The sequence below is a fragment of the Schistocerca americana genome, chromosome 2, assembly GCF_021461395.2.
Source record: "Schistocerca americana isolate TAMUIC-IGC-003095 chromosome 2, iqSchAmer2.1, whole genome shotgun sequence".
In the NCBI taxonomy this organism is placed as follows: domain Eukaryota; kingdom Metazoa; phylum Arthropoda; class Insecta; order Orthoptera; family Acrididae; genus Schistocerca; species Schistocerca americana.
Window position 1 is genome coordinate 1034821052 of NC_060120.1, and position 22212 is coordinate 1034843263.

At 45.3% G+C, this 22212-nt stretch overlaps 1 protein-coding gene across 2 annotated transcripts in view; it reads right to left on the reverse strand.

Moving 5' to 3' along the window:
* Positions 1 to 22212, reverse strand: part of LOC124594925 (solute carrier organic anion transporter family member 4A1) — a 539939-nt gene that overhangs the window by 36402 nt on the left and 481325 nt on the right. The window lies entirely within an intron of this gene.

Sequence of the window (22212 nt, forward strand, 5' to 3'; positions counted from 1 at the left end):
GTGAGGTGAATAATGGAGGTGTTTTTTTTTTCCTTTATTTTCTTTCTGTGCCCCATCTGGGGCAAGCTGGCAGCAGCATATGCACTGCTCTTCAGCCAAAAGACATTAATTATACTATAGAAGACATTTAAAATAACATAAGGAGAAAATATGTTGCACATAGATATAAAAAGGGGGAACATTATGTAAGAGAACAGACAAAAAGGGGGCGACTGTAAAATGGAGGTAAAAAACGTAAAAGAGTAGCACACACAAAAACAAACACACACACTGGGACAATTAAAAGAATACAAGGCAAAGTATGGCCAGAGCATAAAAGTGTCTATGTACAGCGTAGCACATGACAGTAACATTATGTACAAGTCCAGCACACAACTAAAATCACAGCACTTGACGTCACGGGAGAACAGCACCAAACACAACACTGATGTAGTACACTGATGATGATGAGCAAACTGAAAGGATCTGTCAGGGGCATTGAAGAAGGAAAGAAGGAGGGGTCGAGTGGGGGGGGGGGGGGAATGGGCGGGGGCACTTCAAAGAGGGCTGGGGAGGGAAGGATGTGGGAGGGACACAATGAAGAAGGGGGTGCAGGGACTCAGGGGTGGGGGGAAGGAGGAAAAATCTGCTCTGGGAGGAGGGAGAGGAAAAGGGGGACCCTGGGGAGGGGAGGGAACAAGGCCATGTTACAGTTGGAAGGAAGGGTAGATGTCACGGCAAAGTTCAACATCCAGGAGGGGAAGGCGCTGGAAATTGCCATGATGAAGGAGATGGAGGGAGTGAACATGGAGAGAGGGAGGGATACAGCGATAGAGGCATGGCAATGGGCGGGGGGGGGGGGGGTGGAGAGGAAGGAGGAAACCAGGGGGTGGGGGGATCAAGCCTGCAGACAGTGTAAAGGATGTGGAGATGCTGGAGGAAAAGGAGGAGGTGGGGGAAGGGGATGAGGTCATACAGGGGTCGTGTGGGGGATGGAGGGCGGATACGGAAGGCAAGACGGAGCGCATGGCATTCAAGGATTTGGAGGGCTTGTAAAAGTGGGGGGCAGAGATCCAGGCAATGCTGGCATAAGAGGGGATAGGACGTATGAGGGATTTGTAGGTGTGGAGGACGGTGGAAGCATGCAACTCCATGTCCGGCCAGACAGGAGTTTCAGGAGGTGATTGCCTGGGTTTCAGAGGGGTTGAGATGAAGGGACCACTGGTTACACTAAGTGGTGAATTGGTCGAGGTGGGTTTGGAAGGAGCGTTGGAACCATTAAAGAGTAGGATAGGGAGCCAGGAAGGCGGTGACATCAGCATATCGGAGAATATTTGAGGTGATCATCGATGTAATAGTCGAGTGGAAAGCCACATTAGGTGCTAAGAATGGATAGGTGGGTTGCAAGGTGAAGCTAGATTCGTGGTGTGAGGATGCTTTCAAGCCTTTTGATGGAGACTTACATGTGACTGATAGGTTATTAAGCAGCGGAAGTAAGTACCATCTTTGCATACACCTCGTACATTCTTTCTGATGGTAGTAGTACAGGCAGCATACAGTGTACAGTTTCAGCGGAGCGTGGTTCACAACTTCGCCACTTGGCGGCGCTCCAGGTCGCCGGATACCTCTGAGCCCCACGCGAAATGAGCGCCGGCCGGACGCCGGCCGAGGAATTTAATAAACTCCCGACGTCGCGACACGAACCGCCGTAAAGATAGGAGGGGAGCTCCGGGGCGCTGATAGCGGATGCGTCGTCTTACCAGCAGGGAGCCGTCCAGTCTCGGCCTAGCTGGTGTAGTATGCGACGGCCGTGACTGCGCGAGCGTTTTATGGCCTTCGGGGACGAGTGGTCGGCGGAACCGCATTGAATGCTACGCGCACAGGTCAGGGGAAATGGTACGCGCGCGCAGAACTCAGCGACTGACGGCGTAATTACGCTCTAAAGCTCATTCGCGTTATTTCTGTGATTTTAAGTCCGAAGACTGTCTTGTGGCAGCTCTCCACGCTATTCAAACCACGCAAGCTTCCTCATCTCTGTGCGACTACTGTTAGCTACATCTATTTAAACCTGCTTATTGTTTGACACTTGGTCTCCCTCTCCAATTTTTACTCTCACACTTCCCTCCGCAACCAAAATGACGGAACAGTCTCAGAATGGTCCCTATCAATCCACCCCTTCAGTTAGAAAAGATGTGTCATAAATTTCTTTTTTCTCCAATTTCAATAAGTACTTCGTTGTTAGCTATCCAGCATATTCATGCAAATTTCAGCATTCTCGCGAAGCAGAACATTTTAAAAGCATTTATTATCTTCTTGTCTGAACAGTTTATCGTCGCCGTTTATCTTCCGTACACAGCTACACTCCAGATCCTTAGAAAAGACTTAAATTTCCATTCTATTTCAACAAATTTTTATTTTTCGGAAATATTGTTCCTGGTACTGCCAGTTTCCATTGCAAATCCTCTCTACTTTGCCATCGACATTTATTTTGCTCCCCAAATACAAGAACGCCTTCTACAAGTTGCAGTGTCTCATTTCCTTATCTAATTCTCCCACCGACACCTGACTCAACTAGACTACAATCTATCACCCTTGATCTCGCTTTGTTCACGTTCATCATATAGCCTCTTTTCAGGACCCTACTACTCTTCCAAGTCCTTTCCAGTCTATGACAGAATTACAGTGTCATTGGCAAACCTGGAAGGTCACCACTGTAGAATTTTTAAGAAATCATTTTTATTGCCTTAAAACACGCTTTGAACCTAAAAAATGAGGCAAAAGTCTAATCCATGAAAAAAACGTGTCCTATAAAATTCCGAGCTGCTCCTCTAGCGCTTCCTATGACCCAAAACGGCCTACCTGCGCCAGCTCGATACCCCATATAGTGTCTTTGTACAATTAGAAGCTTTCCAAAATAATAATACGTTAGCCTGGCGTCGCAAGCGTCAGAACGTAAACGAAAAAGACGTTCTTTCGCTTCGAATCTTGATTTTTGTGTACAATATTGACTTTTGATAGGGTTTTTGTGATACAGTTTTGCCTTTCAAATAAGAATGAGTGGTAAGAAAATGTATTCGGACAGAAAAGGTACATCGTACCCAACGCGGCGTCGAAGCAGTACGTCATCAAATCGTCCAAATAATGTATCTGAGACCGAAAGCAGTTCAGGAGGCAGTGCCTCCACTAAGAAATCGAAAGACAGTGACCAGGATTTTGATGAGAATTACGGATTAAACAGTAGGATTAAAAAAATTTCTTGCCTTTTCTCTCTTATTTCTCAACATGTGAAATGTAAAACGTGCAGAGCAGACATCACGCTGCAGGCACGAAGTCATGGAGGCTTAGGCTTCGCAATAGTTATTGCTTGTTCAGACTGCCCTGAAGTTGTTATGCCATGTAATAAGTTTATACGGAACGCATATGAAATCCTCGCAATGCGCCTGCTTGGAGTAGACCTAATCGAAATTGTTTTGTGCGTTCATGGAATTGCCGCGACCGATATTTCAAACTTTCTATGATAAAATAGTGGATATGATTTCGATGGCAACGGCAAAAGTATGACAGGTCAGTTCTGGGGTATCAGATTAATTGTGAAGAGTTGTCTAAAAGAAGAATTTTTTCATTTGTTCATGTCTGTAACACATTTCAAAACTTCACTCGCGTTTTTCTCGAAATACGATTTTTCAAAACGGCAATTTAACTTTTCAAATGAGCCACATAGGGGATTTTCGATTAGTTAATTTTAACAATATTAACAAACAGCTATCCTTTATTGGTGAAAATTGAACGATCTTATTAAAACACAAGTCAATTACACAAAAATCAATATTTCTAGAATCCTCTTCGTGGTTCACTAGCTACACTCATGTAGATAACATAGAACTTTTTTTTCCAGATTCAAGTTGGCACCAGTTACAGTGCACGCCGCACATCGTCTCAAATTTAAAATGCCTTGGGAAAGTTGCTGTAATGTAGCAATTTCGTAAAAATTTTATTATATATTTAAATATACGCTGAATAACTTCCCAAGCATTATTTCTGTATCACCTTTCCTTCCGCCCCCCCCCCCCTCCCCGCCCCCGCCCGAAAAAAAGAGTAAAGAAAACGCTTCCTTTTAGATCGTTACAATGGTGTTACCCCTTAATTTCTTGACCCAGAATTTTAATTCCATTTGCAAATGTCTCCTTGGTTTCTTTTACTACTTTTCAACGTTAACACTGAACAACATTAGAGACTGGCTACAAACCGTGTGTCACTTCCTTTTCAACTACGTTTCTTTTCCGTATACTTCGATTTCATAACAGTTATCTGATTTTGTAAAAATTGAGTACTGAAACATAAGTTGCAGGTACGGACACGCAGACGTTTCCAACCTACACACCGCTGTTGATGTTTTGAGTTTTCAGCTAAAGCTGCCGCATAGCTAACCACTGAATACACCGGCCATGGAAACTTCGAATCAAACTACAGTTGACCAAACTGAATCCTTGTAATAGTCCATACATCCTATTCTGGAAAAAATATGTTGTACAAAAACATGCCCAACCGTATACATGTTGTGTAAGAAATAGTTTCATGTGGTATGTTTGTATGTTCTGTTCCTGCGTTTTTCCCAGATGACCGGTATAACCGTACAGAGGTTTAGTCACTCCCTTAAGAAGGCACACTTGTTGTGGAGCGCTGTTGGTGGTGTAGATTTTAAAATATTTGTTTTTTTTAAATACATAAATTATTCTCGAGACATATCAAATCATAAGTACTGAATATTATAGGTAACACAAAAAATTTACTAAATAAGGTTTATGGATGAAAGAGCATCAAACGATGCCCAGTTCGGATTCCTTCCATCTTCAGATGGTTGTCACAGGTTTCGTTGTTTTCCTGCTGCGGCCTCGATATGTGTTCGTTAATAGTTTGCTGCACTAGGATAGACAGGAACGAAAACTATAGCAACCATCTGAAAATGGATTTGTAAGAAATCCCAAATAGGCCTGGTTTTAAACCATACTTGTGGCTGGTTGCTGTTTCAGTTAAAACCTTATAATATCACAGCCACGGTTCTCGAAATCGTCAGTTTTCGTCAAAATATCGTAAATTTATTATATCGCACAGAACTGATGGATATCCACTATAAATACGGATAAAAGCTCTGAACTCCAGATTCCGAGGAGAGAATGTGTTGGGCGCCCCCCTCCCCCTTGCTGTTGCCTATGGCAATCCAGAACCTTCCCACTGCGCTACCTCCTTCGGCGCTAACAAAGTTTACTTCTAGAGCTGATGCTGCTCATAGCACCTGTTCCTTGAACTTTCTTTGCGCCACGTCTAGGAAAAGAACGAACTGTTTGATCCACTGCTTATTTATACACACATCAAAAAAAAGTTTTGCATCACCTCGGTTCCGAGAGTTCCGGAACCTGTACAGAAAATTGGAATAGAGATCAACATAAACATCACTTTCGCCCTTTTTACCATGAAACCGCATATTGCATGTTGTACCACCATACAGCGAGACCTTCAGACGTGGTGGTGCAGATTGCTGTACAGCGGTACCTCTAATACCCTATAGCACGTCCTCTTGCATTGATGCATGCCTGTATTCGTCGTTGTATACTATCCACAAGTTCATCAAAGCACTGTTGGTTCAAATTGTCCCACTCCTCAAAGGCGATTCGTCGTAGATCCTTCAGAGTAGTTGGTGGGTCACGTCGTCCATAAACAGCCCTTTTCAATCTGTCCCAGGCGTGTTCGATAGGGTCCATGTCTGGATTACATGCTGGCCACTCTAGTCGAGTGATGTCATTATCCTGAAGGAAGTCACTCACAAGATGTGCACGATGGGGGCGCAAACTGTCGTCCATGAAGGTGAATGCCTCGCCAATATGCTGCCGATATGGTTGCACTATCCGTTGGAGGATGGTATTCACGTATCGTTCAGCCGTTACGGCGCCATCCCTGACGACCAGCGGCGTACGTCGTCCCCACATAATGCCATCCCAAAACAGCAGGGAACCTCCACATTGCTGCACTCGCTGGCCAGTGTGTCTAAGGCGTTCAGCCTGACCGGGTTGCCTCCAAACACGTCTCCGACGGTTGTCTGGTTGAAGGCATATGCTACACTCATCCATGAAGGGAACTTGATGCCAATCCTGAGCAGTCCATTCAGCATGTTGTTGGAATAATCTATACCGCGATGCATGGTGTCGTGGTTGCAAAGATAGAGCTCGCCATGGACATCGGGAGTAAAGTTGCGCATCATGCAGCCTATTGCGCACAGTTTGAGTCGTAACACGACGTCCTGTGGCTGCGCGAAAAGCATTATTCAACATGGTGGCGTTGTTGTCAGGGTTCCTTCGAGCCATAATTCGTAGGTAGCGGTCACCCACTGCAGTAGTAGCCCTTGGACGGCCTGAGCGAGGCATGTCATCGACAGTTTCTCTGTCTCTGTATCTCCTCCGTTTCCGAACAACATCGCTTTGGTTCACACCGAGACGCCTGGACACTTCCCTTGTTGAGAGCCCTTCCTGGCACAAAGTAACAATGCGGACGCGGTCGAACCACGGTATTGACCGTCTAGGCATGAGCCGTGTACCTCCTTTCTGGTGGAATGGCTGGAATTGATCGGCAGTCGGACCCCTTCCGTCTAATAGGCGCTGCTCATGAATGGTTGTTTACATCTTTGGGCGGGTTTAGTGATGTTTCTGAATAGTCAAAGGGACTGTGTCTGGGATACAATACCCACAGTCAAAGCTGTCTTCAGTTCTGGGAACCGGGGTGATGCAAAACATTTTTTGATGCGTGTATTTTTGAAAGTACGGGTTCTACGTTTCTTCTTTACACTGATGAACCAAAACAATATGACCACTGCCCACTGTGACTCTGAATGACGCCTGGTGGCGTGGAGGCAAACGGCGCTGTAAGGAGAGTATGTAAGCGGGGCAGAGCGAATGGCGGATCATTCTAGCGACGATACGGGTGCCACGCAAACGGGTAAGTGCACTGACGTAAGTGACTTTGATAAAGGGCAGATCGTTATATAGGCCCGGCGCCTGGGAAGGAGCTTCTCGGAAACAGCTGACCGGATATTTAAGTGCAGGTGTGGGGAACATCTATGGAAAGTGGCTGAAAGACGGTGAAACTATGAATAGGTGACAAGGTGTCGTACGTCCACGCCTCACAACAGGACGTGTAGTTCTGAGGCTTGTCCACTCTGAAAAGCAGGATAGGTTGCAAGCTGTGGCAGATCTGACGACAGGGTGCAATGCTGGAGCGAGCGCAAGTGTTTCGGAGCACGCCGCTAAGCGCACGTTGTTAAACATGGGCCTCCGCGACAGACGACCCTTACACGTCACAATCTAACGTGTATAGTCACTACCGAGAATAGGAAAATGTCAGAAGTGCAAGGCCCGTGTTACGACACGGAAAGAGAAGACACCAGCGCTCCAAGTGGCGTAGCAGTGAACTTTGAATACGAGAAGTATGGCGCGGAAATCCGTATTATTGCTTTTCGAAATACGAGTACTGGATGATAACATTTTTCATTTATACTCTATGGGGGTATCTAGATGTCTGACGGTAAAGTGTATTTATTTGTAAAACCCAATATTGCAATGTCGATCGTCTGGCTGTTACAAGTGAAAATTATGTTCCAGATTACGACCTTCTTGTGCGAGTTGCATTCTTTGAACTGCTACGTAAATACGAGCCTCGTAGTCTGCTTAATGTTTGCTCTCATCCATAATATTCGGCGAGGCATATTATTCCATATTCGTTTTTGTTTCATATGATAACTGAGACTGATTTCGTCGCATGGTATTCTGTGGACTCGCGTCTATTTTTTACTACTTACGAATTCGTGTGTGAAATGCTCGGTTTAAATGGAATATCAGCACATTGCTCGTATCCTACGTAATTTTTGTTAACATCTGTTTTTCGCACTCTCGCGTTCAATAGAGGCCACCGAAATTTTCGCTGACTTTTGCAAAGATATACTGTTTATAATAACTTGTGAAACCACTTGCGTAACTAGTATCGCATTTTTACACTGAAGCGCCAAAGAAACTGGTACAGCCGCGCGGTCTCAGGAGTCTTGTCACGGTCCGCGCGGATCCCCCGTCGGAGGTTCGAGTCCTCCCTCGGGCATGAGTGTGTGCGTAAGCTTAGGGACTGATGATCTAAGCGGTTTGGTCCCATAAGACCTTACCACAAATTTACAAACTGGTACAACTGTATTCAAGTACAGAGATATGTAAACAGCCAGAACATGGCGCTGCGATCGGCAGCGCCTATATAAGACAACGAGTGTCTGTTATAATGGCAGGTTATCAAGGTTTAAGTGACTTTGAACGAGGTGTTATAGTCGGCGTACGAGCTGTGGGACACAGCATCTACGAGGTAGTGATGAAGTGGGGATTTTCCCATACGACTATTTCACGATTTTTATTAAAAATGAAACTCCTCCAGCTGTACTTAAGAGTTTATATTTATTTGGCTACTAGTTTCGACGTTGCGTCAACACCGAGCGAGGTGGCGCAGTGGTTAGACACTGGACTCGCATTCGGGAGGACGACGGTTCAATCCCGCGTCCGGCCATCCTGATCTAGGTTTTCCGTGATTTCCCTAAATCGCTCCAGGCAAATGCCGGGATGGTTCCTTTGAAAGGGCACGGCCGACTTCCTTCCCCATCCTTCCCTAATCCGATGAGACCGATGACCTCGCTGTCTGGTCTCCTTCCCCAAACAACCCAACCCAACCCCGTTGCGTCAACGCCATCTTCAGGCCCGTACACTTTGACGAAATCAATTGTCTGTGGCTGAGTACTAAAAGTCCGCGGTGAGACCAATACGTGCTCCACATGGACGGCGGGCAGTATCGTGAATATCCGGGAAAACATCAAATCTCCGACATCGCTGCGGCCCGAAAAAGACCCTGCAAGAACGGGACCAACGACGACTGAAGAAAATCGTTCAACGTGACGGAAGTGCGACCCCTCCGGAAATTGCTGCAGATTCCAATGCTGGGCCATTAACGAGTGTCAGCGTGCGAACCATCCAACGAAAAATCATCGATATGGGCTTTCGTAGCCGAAGGCCCACTCGTGTACCCTTGATGACTGCGCGACACAAAGTTTTACGCCTCGCCTGACCATGAGTGGAAGCATGTTGCCTGGTCGGAGGAGTCTCGCTTCAAGTTATATTGAGCGGATGGACGTGTACGGGTATGGAGACATTCGGTCTGCTAGATTTGCTACCGGTAGGTTCGAACAACACGCAGACATGCTTTGGGAACTCAAATGGGAATCTCTGGACGGGAAGGCGACGTTATTTTTGAGGAGCACTACCGAAAAAATTTAGAGAACCGGCATCTGAAGATGACTGCAGAACGATTACATTTCGCGTAAGGATCACGACGATACGAGAAAGTAGGGCTTGTATGGAGGCATATAGACAGTTTTTTTCCACTTGCTCTATTTGCGCTTGGTACAGGACAGAAAATGACTGGAAGTGGCACAGGTTACCCTCAGCCACGCACCGTACTGATCTTGCGGAGTACGTGTATAGATATAGATTTCAACTAGTGTCTGTCCTGCTTTAAGCCAAGAAATAGCAGCAAGTTGGTTCTGTTTGGACGCATTTGGTAATAATGTCGCCATAGTTAACGTTTACCATTTGCCACAACAAGGTCGGAAAGAGACGAATGTCACACTAATCTCTGGACTGTATGTCGATGCTTATATACCCGCATCGGAGTCTCGCTATGCTGTACATACACCGCAGCAACGCCCTAGGGTTGCTATGACTTCCATATTTAAGGGTTCTCTCGTATTTTACCCAATTTCCTCCTGTATTTTCGACAGGTCTCCCATATTTTACGGGTTTTCCCGTATTTCACCCATCTCACGTTTTTTACGTGTTTGATATTATTTTCCCTCGTGTTTCACAAAGTTTTATTTATTTATTTATTTATTTACGCTAAGATCTCCGCAACACGCAAAGATTATCGTTCCCTTATCAACAATGAGAGTTGCTGTAATTAAATATTACGGTAAATACGAAATTATGCTTAATGCTATGAAAATTGTTTTAATTATTCTTAAGTACCATCTACAATGACGAATTCTCGTTAATTTGCAACCCGTTTTGTGAAAGGAGTCAATATGTAAACGTTTCCGGAAACACTCATTATTTGCGTACATGTTTGCGTGCAATTGTCTATAATGGCCTCGTAAAGGTAAATCATGCCGATAATGTCGCGATGGGACTATTTTGGTCATCGTTTCCAAAATCTCCCGTATTTTTAGTTTGAAAACCTAACAGCCCTACAACAGTCTCAAACGGAAACTTTTTGATCTCCCCTTATACAATATATCGGGTGATCAAAAAGTCAATATAAATTTGAAAATTGAATAAATCACGGAATAATGTAGATAGAGAGGTACAAATTGACACACATGCTTGGAATGACATGGAGTTTTCTTAGAACCAAAAACATACAAAAGTTCAAAAAATGTCCGACAGATGGCGCTTCATCAGATCAGAATATCAATAATTAGCATAACAAAGTAAGACAAAGCAAAGATGGTGTTCTTTACAGGAAATGCTCAATATGTCCACCATCATTCCTCAAGAATAGCTGTAGTCGAGGAATAATGTTGTGAGCAGCACTGTAAAGCATGTCCGGAGTTATGGTGAGGCATTGGCGTCGGATGTTGTCTTTCAGCATCCCTAGAGATGTCGGTCGATCACGATACACTTGCGACTTCAGATAACCCCAAAGCCAATAATCGCACGGACTGAGGTCTGGTGATCTGGGAGGCCAAGCATGACGAAACTGGCGGCTTAGCACACGATCATCACCAAACGACGCGCGCAAGAGATCTTTCACGTGTCTAGCAATATGGGGTGGAGCGCCATCCTGCATAAACATCGTACGTTCCAGCAGGTGTTTATCAGCCAGGCTGGGGATGATGCGATTCTGTAACATATCGGCGTACCTCTCACCCGTCACGGTAGCAGTTGCAAAACCAGAATCACGCATTTCCTCGAAGAAAAAAGGCCCGATAACAATAGATGTGGTAAATCTAACCCATACCGTGACTTTCTGGTCGAGCAATGAAGTTCCCACGACAGTTTTAGGATTTTCGGTAGCCCAAATTCTGCAGTTGTGGGCGTTGACAGACCCTCGGAGCGTGAAATGAGCTTCGTCGGTCCACAACACGTTTCTCGACCAATCGTCATCTTCCACCATCTTTTGAAACGCCCACACCGCAAATGCCCTCCGCTTCACTAAATCGCCAGGTAACAGTTCATGATGCCGATGGATTTTGTACGGATAGCATCGGAGGGTACGCCTCAGTGCCAACCAAACAGTGGCGTATGGAATGCCAATGCAACGTCCGATTGCACGACCGCTGACTTCCCCGTGCATAGACGAACCCGCTACAGTCTCCATTTCTTCCTGAACTGTCTCAGCAGCATTACGCCTTGTGCTCGGTCGGCCACTACGGGGTCTATCGTCTAAACAACCCGTGGCTTCGAGCTTCGAAATCATTCTCGCCACAGCTGCATTTGTCAACGGACCTTTACCCGATCGAATCCCCTTTCTATGGTGATAGGATCGTAACGCTGAACTAGCACATTCCCCATTCTGATAATACAGCTTCACTCAAAGCTAACGTCAACATGCTGCGACTGCTGGCGCATCTGATTCTCTCTCTCATTACAGCTCCTTTTATACACGATTGTCATGCGCAGTCACTGACGTTTTGGTGTCCAGCGCTATCTGTCGGATATCTTGTGAACCTTTTTTTTTTTTTTTTGTTCTAATAAAACCCCATGTCATTCCAAGCATGTGTGTAAATTTTTACCTCTCTATCTACATTATTCCGTGGTTTACTAAGTTTTCAAATTTATACTGACTTTTTGATCACCCGGTACTCACGTTCGCAGAACTCAAAAGTAACCAGATTCAATTGATGAGCGATTTCCAGTAGCGCTGACACTTTAATATCCATACATGATACCCCATTCCAGATTTCATCCCTCTTAGCACGTCTATCAAGTAAAAAAAAATTGCTTCTCCCTACAATCTTCTACAGAACTGCTAAGTCTGTCTCATTTAATTTATTAAGGAAATCTGCATAGCGAGAGTGGTCGGGTTGTGTGTTTTCTTACGTAGATTGCGGTGGAAATTGTCGGAAATTATCCCCGGCTTGGCCCGGAAAATATGGCTGTTTAATGCAGATTGCCTGGCACGCTGCGCGCCGCGGCTGGTACAGTACCTGAAGAGGCCTGCTTTAATTCCGTATGCGACAATGGCGGCTCCTTTGGTTTATGACTTTAATTTAGTCTCGTGTTATTCTTAGCGCGCATCTGTCACTGGGAACTTAGCAGCTCCGTACTGGCGGTTTAATAGACTCAGTTTCGTCAGCGTCTTCTTACCCCGGCGAAGGAAACTTTTAATTACGCTATATAATTCTTCTCGGCTGATATGTGCGGCTGTTCTGTGCAAGGAAAACCACGATTATGTTCCTGCAAATGTTAGACTTCGTTTGTTTATTCGCTACTGTCAAGTACGGCATCTTCTCTCTGTTTCCCTTTTCAGAACCCTTTCTTATTGTTTCATTTCCCTCTACAATTAACTAAAATGCAGCGTGGGCATAACAAGTAGTATCAGTTTCACGGTAGTACTGAACTACGCATCTACCGCTTTTTCTGTGTGCAGAATATCCGGGCAAGTTGGGACGCAATAACCGTCAAGAGAGAAAAACGGTAAGCGAAGAAAAGAATTCTGAATCGACATTTTCAGTTTTTGGATGATGTTGTGTGTTTTCAGTACTTCGCCAATCGTTTGCAGACGTTACTTAAATGATAAGCTGTCTAGCATAATTCCTGGGTGTTTTATTGTGCTCAGTGAGACGAGTACCCACCATCATTACCATTAACCACGCACTGCTCAGAACTCTTCTTAAAGGAGAAGCAAAATGACATTTTTCCATGATGTCCTGAGTGGCTCTGATTTCACTGCCTGTGGAAAACTTGTAGCTTGTCTGGCAGCATACGTCCTAACTACACCGGCTCGATCGCGCTGTCTCTTAGCAGGTGTGGTTTCTCGGTTTTTGTTTCCTATGGCTAGATGTCTTTTCTCGAACACTTGTGCCAAATTAAAACTTTGTACCACTCTAGACTCGAATCCCAATACTTGCTGTTTCCTGGTAGTGACACCCAATCAGACCTCATTGATTTTAATATTCCAACAACAGTTTTTTTTTCCTTTTTTTAGTCTGCAAAGTTACCGACCGACTGTTCTTTTTAATCTTCTCTCCTGGTTCGAATCACTGCGGTAGACTGTCCACAACAATCTCCCTTCCGCAATTTAAATGCTTTTATGTTATTCGGCTATGTAATGTGGAAAATCCGTATCACAGCACAGGATACGTATCAGTTCTGTCACCAGACGTCGAAAAATCAGAACAAACAGGAAGTCACCCATTTAGCAAAGAGACCTATGGAAGCGGTGTGATTTAGTGAACATCGAATCTGGTTTACTATGTTTCGTGATCATTGCTCTTGCTTTTGCATTTTTCATTCCCCCTCCATTCACAACGTTAATCCTCGTCTTCCTCCCCTCCCCATTTTCCTAACGGCAGTGGCGCTCACCTGGGCAAATAAGTGTAACTACAAATAGCAAGAAGCCATCAGCATCTCTCCATTCCCTACAAAAATATATAAAGCTTTTCCCTTTCGACCAGCAAATGAAACATGTACAAACGATTATACCTCCAGTCGTTCATTACAACGGTGCTATCTTGAAAGCTTTTTCTCAATAAACTTCAGGGCGTCTAGAACTGGTGATAAACGCTCGTGTGCAATTTATCAATGCCCTTCGACATTTTGATCGTATTTCACCGTCTTATGCTTGGCTACCCTATTCACGGACGGAGATCTACACATTCTCTGCCGTCTTTGACGTCTTATCAACACATACGGTGCCTCATATCTGTCTTCGACCTTCAGGCTCTTGTCTGGACAATATAGTATGTACACTCTTTCATGTCTGAACAACATCCTTTCTGTCCCACTCCATAAGACAGCCGTCTTCCCGAAGTCCTTTTCAGAACCAGAAACCTCACTTTGTAATGATTTTTTTTGAGTCATCAGTCTTCTGACTAGTTTGATGCGGCCGGCCACGAATTCCTCTCCTGTGTCAATCTTAGAGTACCACTTGCAACCTACATGATCAATTATAATCTGGATGTGTTCCAGTCTCTGTCCTCCTCTACAGTTTTTGTCCTCTACAGCTCCCTCTAGTACCATGGAAGTCATTTCCTGATTCCTTAACAGATGTCCTATCATCCTGTCCCTTCTCCTTGTCAATGTTTTCCACATATTTCTTTCCTCTCCGATTCTGCGCAAAATCTCCTCACTCCTTACCTTACAAGCCCTCCTAATGTTCAACATTCGTCTTTAACACCTCGTCTCAAATGCTTCGATTCTCCTCTACCCCGGTTTTCCCACAGTCCATACAATGCTGTGCTGCAAAGGTACATTGTCAGAAATTTCTTCCTCACGGCCAACGTTTGGTACTACGAGGGTATTTTTTAAAGTACATAGACCTGTTTATTTCTACAGTGGTTTACATCACTTTACAGCTTGAACATTTAGCTATTTTTCGACTAATCACCATTTCTGTCGATGCATTTTTGTAGACGCTGTGGCAGTTTTTGTATGCCCATGTCATACCAGCTCGCCGCCATGCTGTTCAGAAAGTTACGAACCTCTTCTTCCACCTCGCCGTCAGAGCTGAATCGCTTTCCGGCTAAATGTTCTTTTAACCTCGGGAACAGGTGAGTCACTGGGTGCCAAGTCATGACTATAGGGTGGGTGGGTGGGTGAGTGATTATGTTCCACTGAAACGGTTTGCCGAGCGATGTGTGGGCGAGCGTTGTCATGGAGAATGTGTACGCTCTTGCTCAACATTCCTCTTCTCCGGTTCTGAATTGCCCGTTTGACTTTTTTCACAGTTTCATAGTACCTGTCAGCGTTAATTGTGGTCCCAGTGGGTTTAAAGTCAACCAACAATACCCCTTTCCGATCCCAAAAAAGGGTTGTCATGACTTTACCGGCAGACTGTGTTTGTTTGAATTTCCGCGGCTTTGGCGAAGAAGGATGCCGCCACTGGCGTAAAGTGGTAGGCCCAGGTTTCGTCACTCGTGACAATTGAGTCCAGAACGTTGTCCTGTTCGGCTGCAAGGCGGTGAAGAAATGCGCAGGAAGCATCAGCTCGTTGCCGCATGTGGTCCTCAGTCAGCATGCGTGGCACCCATCTTGCGCACACCTTCCGGTAGTTCAATGTCTCCGTTAAAATTCTGTGAGCGATGCTTCGGGAAACCTCAGGAACCAACGGGCAGAGATCATCCAGGGTGATCCGCCGATCTTCACGCATGCTTTGCTCAACCTTCAACACTGCCTCCTCAGAAATTGACGGTCTCCCGCTCCTTTGTTCGTCGTGAATTTCGGTCCGACCAGCTGCAAACTCTCTGCACCACTTACGAACATTTTTGACATCCATGCACGACTCATTATACACTTCCGTCAATTTGCGATGGATTTCAATCGGCGCAGTGTCCTTTGCGTTCAAAAACCGAATAACTGCGCGCAATTCGCACTTGGCGGTAACATCCAACGGGAGCTCCATTCTCAACGGCTGCCAAGCCAAGACAGCGCCTCAGCGCGGCGTGCGCATGTTTACACACAGCGCGTGAAGTGTGACCAACTGCCACACAAACAGAGTTCTGTACTTATAAAAAATAGGAGACCTTATTTTTGGGATTACCCTCTAACAGACTTCTCCTGGCCAGTAATGCCCTTTTTGGAAGTGCTAGTCTGCTTTCGATGTCCTCCTTACTTCGTCCGTCATGGGTTATTTTGCTGCCTAGGTAACACAATCCCTTAACTTCATCTATTTCGTGACCATAAATCCTGGTGTTAAATTTCTGGCTTTTCTCGTTGCTGCTACTTCACATTACTTTCGTATTTCTTCGATTTACTCTCAGTCCAAATTCTGTACTCATTAGACTGTTCATTCCATTCAGCAGATCATATAATTCTTCATCACTTTCACTCACGATAGCAATGTCATTAGCGAATCGTATCATTGATATCCTTTCACTTTTAATTTAATTCCACTCCTGAACCTTTCCTTTATTTCTATCATTGGTTCTTCGATGTATAGATTGAACACTAGGGGCGAAAGACTGCATCCCTGTCTTACCCCCATTTTAATCGGAGCACTGCGTTCCTAGTCATCCACTCTTATTATTCCCTCTTGGCTCCTGTATACATTGTATACTACTAGTCTCTCCTTTAACTTACCCCTATTTGTCTCACAATTTCGAATATCTTGCACCATTTTACATTGTCGAACGCTTTTCCAATTCGAAAAATCCTATGAACATGTCTTGATTTTTCTTTAGCCTTGTTTCCATTATCAAGCGCAACTTCAGTACTGCCTCTCTTGTGCCTTTACCTGTCCTAATTCCAAACTGATCGTCACATAACACATCCTCAATTTTCTTTTCCATTCTTCTGTATATCATTCTTGTAAGCAACTTGGATGCGTAAGCTGTTAATCTGATTGTCACCTCTTGCTGTCTTCGGAATTGTGTGGAAGATATTTTTCCGAAAGTCAGATGGTATGTCGCCAGACTCATAAATTTTGCACACCAACGTGACTAGTGATTTTGTTGCCACTATCCCCAGTGATTTTAGAAATTCTAATGGAATGGTATCAATCCCTCTTGCTTTATTTGAACTTAAGTCCTCCAAAGCTCTCTTAAATTCTGATTCTAATACTGGATACCCAATCTGTTCTAAATCGACTCATGTTTCTTCTTCTATCACATCAACCAAATCTTCCCCCTCGTTGAGGTCTTCAATGTACTCCCACCTATCCGCTCTCTGCTCTGCATTTAACTATGGAATTCCCGTTGCACTCTTAACGTTACCATCCTTACTTTTAATTTCACCGAAGGTTATTATGACTTTCCTATATGCTCAGTCAGTCCTTCCGACTATCATCTGTTTTGATTTCTTCACACTTTTCATGCAGCCGTTTCGTCTTAGCTTCCCTGCACTTCCTATTTATTTCATTCCTCAGCGACTTGTATTTCTCTACTCCTGTCTTTCCCGGAACATTTTCGTGCTTCCTTCTTCCATCGATCAAATGAAGAATTTCCTCTGTTACTCATGGTTTCTTCGCAGTCACCGTCTTTGCACCTATGTTTTTCTTTCCAACTTCTGTGACTGCCCTTTTTAGAGATGTCCATTGCTCTTCAACTGTACTGCCTACTGAGCTATTCCTCATTGCTGTATCTACAGTCTTGGAGAACTTTAAGCGTATCTCGTCATTTCGTAGTACATCCATATCTCACTCCTTTGCGTGTCGATTCTTCCTGACTAATCTCTTAAATTTCAGCTTACTCTTCATCACTACTACTCGTACGTTATGAGGTGAGTCTATAACTGCTCTTGGGTACGACTTACTATCCACTATCTGATTTCGAATTTCTGTCCGACAATGATAATCTAACTGAAATCTTCCTGTATAGCCCGGCCCTTTCCAAGTATACCTCCGCCTCTTGTGATTACTCGACTGAGTATTTGCTATTACTAGCTTAAATTTATTACAGAACTCAATTAGTCTTTCTCCTCTTTCGTTCCTTTTCCCAAGCCCATATTCTCCTGTAACATTTTCTTCTACTACTTCCCCTACAACTGCATCCCAGTCCCTCATGACTATTAGATTTTCATCTCCATTTACATACTGTATTACCCTTTCAATATCCTCATATACTTTCTCTATCTCTTCATCTTCAGCTTGCGACGTCGACATGTATACCTGAACTATCGTTGTCGATGTTGGTCTGCTGCCCATTCTGATAAGAATAACCCTATCACTGAATTATTCACAGTAACACATTCCTTGCGCTACGCTTCTATTCATAACGAATCCTACTCTAGTTATGCCATTTTTTCTGCTGCTGTTGATGTTACCCTATACTCATCTGACCAGAAATCATTGTCTTCTTTCCATTTCACTACACTGACCCCTATTACATTCAGATTGAGCTTTTTCATTTCCCTTTTCAGATTCTCTAGCTTCTCTACCACGCCCAGACTCGTAGAACGTTATCCTTTCGGTGCTGATTCAGTCATGGTCACCTCCCTCCTGGCGGTCCCCTCCCAGAGATCCGAATAGAGGACTATTCTGGACTCTATTACCAATGGACAGATCATCACGACACTTTTTCAATTGCGGGCCACATGTCCTGTGGGTACACGTTACCTGACTTTAATGCAGTGGTTTCCATTGCCTTCTGCATCCTCAGGCCATTGATGGTTGCTAATTCTTCCGTCTTTACGGGCAGTTTGCTATCCCAAGGACAAGAGAGTGCCCTGAACTTCTATCCGCTCATCCGCCCTCTTTGACAAGGTCGTTGGCAGAATGAGGGTGACTTCTTGTACCGGAAGTCTTCGACCGCCAATGCTAATTTTTATTCAAAATTTGAGCGGTGGCATGTTTCGAACCCGGGACCAAGGACGGAAATTGGAAATTTGTGGTAATGTCTTATGGGACCAAACTGCTGAGGTCATCGGTCTCTAAGCCTACACACTACTTAATCTAACTTAAACTAATTTACAATAAGGACGATAGCCACACGCAAGTCCGAGGGAGGATTCGTACCTCCGACGGGGAGGCGCCGCGCGGACGGTGACAAGACCCCTTAGAACCCGTGGCTATCACGCGCGGCGGGCCAAGAAAGTTTTTGATTACTAATGAAAGAATCTACCCTTCTTTCTTTAATCTCAGTTTGTTCGTTGTTCTTCGTTCTATTTGTTCGGTGCGGATGTCCCATGACGCTTATTCAAATTGATCGTTGATTTATTTAACTCAATTTGTTATTCCAGAGGGCAGCTATCCCTCTGACCCAGCACGCTGAGCTGTAGTGCTGGCAACGTGCTGACCTACCGTGCCGGCTCCGCTAGACCACGGGTGCTCTCTGGTAAAGACATGCCTCACTAAATCAGATAACTGAATAACATCCCCAGCTAATGATTTATCTACTAAAACACCAATAATATCTACCTGTACGAACCCCTTACCCCCATGACAGCAAAGTATCCTCCTTTCCCAACAAATCTCTCTTGTTTCCCAGTTCTTGCTGGTCAATATATCTAATTTACTCTTTCGTAGAATACGCCTATGCCATAAACTCTTGATCTTGTACACCCATATATATATCTTGCATCTCCAGCTGTCACTGTTACTATTATTTTACTGTTATGATTATTATAAGTTCCCATTTGAGAGCGTTGCTGCAGCGTATATGCGACGTAGCGCGACTCCGATGCGGGTATGTAGGTAAGGGATTAGCGCCGCATTCTTGTGTTTTCGACGTGCGTTTGGTAAACTCGGAAATTTAGACTATGGCGACGTTATTACCAAATTCGTCTAAACAGGACCAACATGCTGTTGGACGCATTTGGTAATAACGTCGCCATAGTCTAAATTTCCGAGTTTACCAAACGCACGTCGAAAACACAAGAATGCGGCGCTAATCCCTTACCTACATACCCGCATCGGAGTCGCGCTACGTCGCATATACGCTGCAGCAACGCTCTCAAATGGGAACTTATAATAATCATAACAGTAAAATAATAGTAACAGTGACAGCTGGAGATAGAAGACATATACACTGCTGGCCACCGTAAATGCAACACCCTGAGGGAAGCATCCGAATCAAGTGAAATTTACACCATGAGTTTGCAGCGATGAGATATGCAACTGATTAGAATTTCAGCGCAGACGCACATCACACGCGCCTGTGGCGCCACCTCATAGCGCCATTTAAGGCTTGGCGATTTCGACGAGTGTGCGTTCGGCACGTGTGTTTACCTTGTGGTTGTTTCACAAGACGATCAGTTATGCCTCGTAGACAACAGCGAACTTCTTTTGATCAAGTATCCGAGTTCGACAGAGGAAGGATAGTGGCTTACCGAGATTGTGGATTATCATACAGAGAAATCGCTAGTCGTGTTGGACGAAACCAAACAACTGTAATGCGGATATGTGACCGTTGGATGCAGGAGGGTACGACGGACCGACGTGGTCGATCGCATTCACCTCGGTGCACCACTGCACGTGCTGATAGGCAAATTGTGCGCATGGCAGTGACGGATCGCTCAGTGACATCCCGAACCATAGCACAGCACATTGCGTCTGCAACGCATCATCCAGTGTCTGCGCGTACCATTCGACGCCGTTTACAGCAGAGTGGTCTGTCCGCAAGACGTCCATTGCTTCGTCTACCATTGACGCAGAACCACAGACGTCTCCGTCGCCAATGGTGTGATGACAGACGGATGTGGACGGCAGAATGGAATGACGTTGTCTTTAATGACGAGGCACGCTTCTGTCTGCAGCACCACGATGGTCGGATTCGAGTGTGGAAACACCGTGGAGAGAGGATGCTGGACAGCTGCATTATGCACCGCCACACTGGTCTTGCACCGGGTATTATGGTATGGGGCGGTATTGGATATTACTCTCGCACGCCTCTAGTACGCATTGCCGGTACTTTAAATAGCCGGCGCTACATATCCGAGGTGCTGGAGCCAGTTGTCCTTCCTTACCTTCAGGGCTCGGCCACAGCCATATTTCAACAGGATAATGTGCGACCACACGTGGCACGCATTGTCCAAAGGTTCTTCGTCAATAACCAGATTGAATTGCTTCCCTGGCCGGCTCGCTCTCCGGATCTTTCGCCGATAGAAAACATGTGGTCCATGGTTGCTCAACGAGTGATCCAGATTACATCCCCAGCTGCCACACCAGATGATTTTTGGCAACGTGTGGAAGCTGCTTGGGCTGCTGTACCCCAGGAACACATCCAACGTCTCTTTGACTCAATGCCGAGACGTGTGGCAGCGGTGATCTCCAACAATGGCGGCTACTCTGGCTACTGATTCTGGCAGGAACCACATGTCACAGACGTCTGTAAACGTAATCATTTGATACTTGGTCAACATGTTATCTACAAAATAAATTTTGTTGTGCTACCTCTTGTCTTTCTTGGTGTTGCATTTACGGTGGCCAGCAGTGTATATGGGTGTACAAGATCGAGAGTTTATGGCATAGCCGTATTCTGCGAAAAAGTAAATTAGATATATTGACCAGCAAGAACTGGGAAACAAGAGAGATTTGCTGGGAAAGGAGGATACTTTGGCTGTCATGGAGGTAAGGGGTTCGTACAGGCAGATATTATTGGTGTTTTAGTAGATAAATCATTAGCTGGGGATGTTATTCAGTTATCTGAATTAGTGAGGCATGTCATGACCAGAGAGCACCCGTGGTCTAGGGGAGCCGGCACGGTAGTAGGCAGGTTTCCCAGAGGACTTACCTGTCTGCTGCATAGAACGCAGTGATGCAAGCATAAAACAGGTTGGAGTAGATGAGGAAGACGCAGATGAATACTATGGAGGTATGCACAGTGGAACTAACCTGTCTGTAGAATAGGGTGCGGCGACGCTGGCATAGCATAGGTTGGGGCAGCTGAGGAAGAAGTACACAGACAGTAGGTAGGCATACCAGAGAACGGAACTGCGCGCAGCATGGGGGCTGGTGATGCTGGAGTAACGCTGGTTGGGGCAGCTGAGAAAAAAGTAGGCAGGTAATAGGTAGGTATGCGCAGAGGACTGACCTGTCTGCGCTACAGGGCGTAATGTGGGTTGGGGCAGGTGAGGAAGCAGCAGGTGAGAACTATGGAGGTATGCACAGTGGACTAAGCTGTCTGCAGCATAGAGCTTGTTGGGGCAGCTGTTGAAGAAGCAGACAGGTACTAGGCAGGTATGTGCAGTGGACCGACCTGTCTGTGACACAGGGCACGGTGATGCAGGCATAAAGCAGGCTTGGGTAGGTGAGGAAAAGTGGGTGAGTTATATGGTCTGTAGCATAGGACGTGGTGATGCTGGCGTAGCACAGGTTGGGGCACTGAGGAAGAAGTAGTTGATGGGTAAGTATATGCAGTGGACTCACCTGTCTGTGGTATAGGGCATGGTGATGCAAGCATAAAGCAGGTTAGGACAGCTAAGGAAGAAGCAGTGAGTACTATGGAGGTACACAGAGACCTGACCTTTTGAAACATACGGCGCAGGTTGGGGCAGATGAGGAAGAGGT